The sequence below is a fragment of the Chlorocebus sabaeus genome, chromosome 10 (genome assembly GCF_047675955.1).
Source record: "Chlorocebus sabaeus isolate Y175 chromosome 10, mChlSab1.0.hap1, whole genome shotgun sequence".
Classification (NCBI taxonomy): domain Eukaryota; kingdom Metazoa; phylum Chordata; class Mammalia; order Primates; family Cercopithecidae; genus Chlorocebus; species Chlorocebus sabaeus.
In genome coordinates this window covers 105670829-105673000 of record NC_132913.1, presented here as the reverse complement: position 1 = coordinate 105673000, position 2172 = coordinate 105670829, and the positions used below count along the sequence as shown (strand labels likewise).

The window sequence follows — 2172 nt, the reverse complement described above, 5'->3', positions numbered from 1 at the left end:
GAGTTTTTGAGAATTATTTCAGTGAAAAAATCAAAAAGTTCTGGTGATGGACAGGTGCTCCACTAGTTTTCTATGCTGAGTAACAAATTACCACGAACTTAGCAGCCCCAAACAACACCCATTTATTATCTTACAGTTTCCACGGGTCAAGAGTCTAGGCACAACTTAACTGGGTCCTCTGCTCAGGGACTCACCAGTCTTCAGACCAAGTATTGACATGGGCTGTAATTTCATCAGAGGCTCAACCAGGGAAAGGCCAATTTGCAAGCTTCCTCAGGTTGTTGGCAAATTCATCTCCTTGCAGTTGTAGCACTGAGGTCCCCATTTTCTTTCTGGCTCTCAGAGGCCAACCACAGTTCCTTGATAAACATGATAGCTTCTTTTTTTTTTTTTTTTTTTCCTAATGAAAGAATTGTACTTACTTATAAGCATTCAGAATGTCAACAAAACAGCTGCAACTTTTTATTTTTTGCAATTACAAAGTGGTATTCAGTTAACAGAACAATTATTTTGTATAAACTGCATCAGAGACAACTGAAGATGAAAAAACTACCATCCCTGTATATAACTAATTTGTGCTGTGGACCAACAAGAACCTGCTTTAAATTTCCATGCCAATTTACAACCCCCGTACTGTACTAGGCAAGGTTAGTGGCTACTGAAAATACGACCAGGAGAGGGCTATCTAAAGACACATTTGGCAGTGTGTTAGCTATACCAAAAAAAAGACACTGTGCAGTTTAAAAACAAATCTTACACAGCCTTACATTTCAATTTTTTTCTTTAAAAGGAGTGAGTTTTTTGCAGGGGGGTTAAATGCTTTATAGACAAGAAAAAAAACTGTGCTAGAACCAACTTATTCATCATCATCTTCTTCATCTTCATCTTCTTCATCTTTCTCTTCCTCCTTATCTTCTTCATCTTCCTCATCTTCCTCCTCTTCCTTCTTTTTTCTTGCCTTTTCAGCCTTGACACCTCCCTTTTTTTTGCTGCATCAGGCTTTCCTTAGCTTGATATGTGCAATATCCTTTTCATATTTTTCCTTCAGCTTTGCAGCGTTCTTTTGATAAGGGTGCTTGTCATCTGCAGCAGTGTCATTCCACATCTCTCCCAGTTTCTTTCCAACATCACCAATGGACAGGCCAGGATGTTCTCCTTTGATTTTTGGGCGATACTCAGAACAGAACAGGAAAAAGGCTGAAGGAGGCCTCTTGGGTGCATTGGGATCCTTGAACTTCTTTTTTTTTTTTTTTTTTTTGAGACGGAGTCTCATGCTGTCGCCCAGGCTGGAGTGCAATGGCACTATCTCTGCTCACTGCAACCTCTGCCACTCGGCTTCTAGTGGTTCCCCTGCCTCAGCCTACTGGGTGGCTGGGATTACAGGTGCCTGCCACTGCGGCTGGCTAATTTTTGTAGTTTTAGTAGAAAGGCGGTTTCACCATCTTGGTCAGGTAGTCTTGGATTCCTGACCTCGTGATCCACCAGCCTCGGCGTCCCAAAGTGCTGGAATTACAGGCGTGAGCCACCGAGCCTGGCCTGAACTTTTTTGTCTCCCGTTTAGGAGGGATATAGGTTTTCATTTCTCTTTCATAATGGGCCTTGTCCGCCTTTGGCATATCTTCAAATTTTCCTTTCTCTTTAGCAGTCATTATCTTCCACCTCTCTGGGCACTTCTGAGAAAACTCTGAGAAGTTGACTGAAGCAGCTGGGTGCTGCTTCTTATGCTCCTTCCAACAAGTTTGCACAAAAAACGCATATGCTGACATTTTGCCTTTCGGCTTCTTAGGATCTCCTTTGCCCATGTTTAGTTATTTTTCCTCAGTGAGGCACAGAGTTGCCCAGTGCCCCTCTGGCTCTCACTTGCCCTGGCGCGGTCTCTATGGAGCTCAATGTACTGCAATGGCTGTGAGAGCGGGAGCCAGACGCAGCCTCCTCACTCTCTCTGCTCTGTAACATTACTCTTCGATAGCTTACTTCTTTAAAGCCAGCAAGGGAGTCTCTCTCGAGCCAGCTAAGATGGAGTATTATATAACATAACGTAATCACAGGAATGCCATCCAGTCACTATTGCCATATAACATATCCTAAACAAGATTCTAACATCTATCACCTTGGCTATATATCCCAAATAGCTGGGATTACAGGTGTGTGCCATGACAGCTGGCTAATTTT

At 42.9% G+C, this 2172-nt stretch overlaps 1 pseudogene; it reads right to left on the bottom strand.

The window, feature by feature from the left end:
- Nucleotides 1-250: 250 nt before the first annotated feature.
- Nucleotides 251-1859, bottom strand: LOC103217857 (high mobility group protein B1-like; annotated as a pseudogene).
- Nucleotides 1860-2172: the final 313 nt, after the last annotated feature.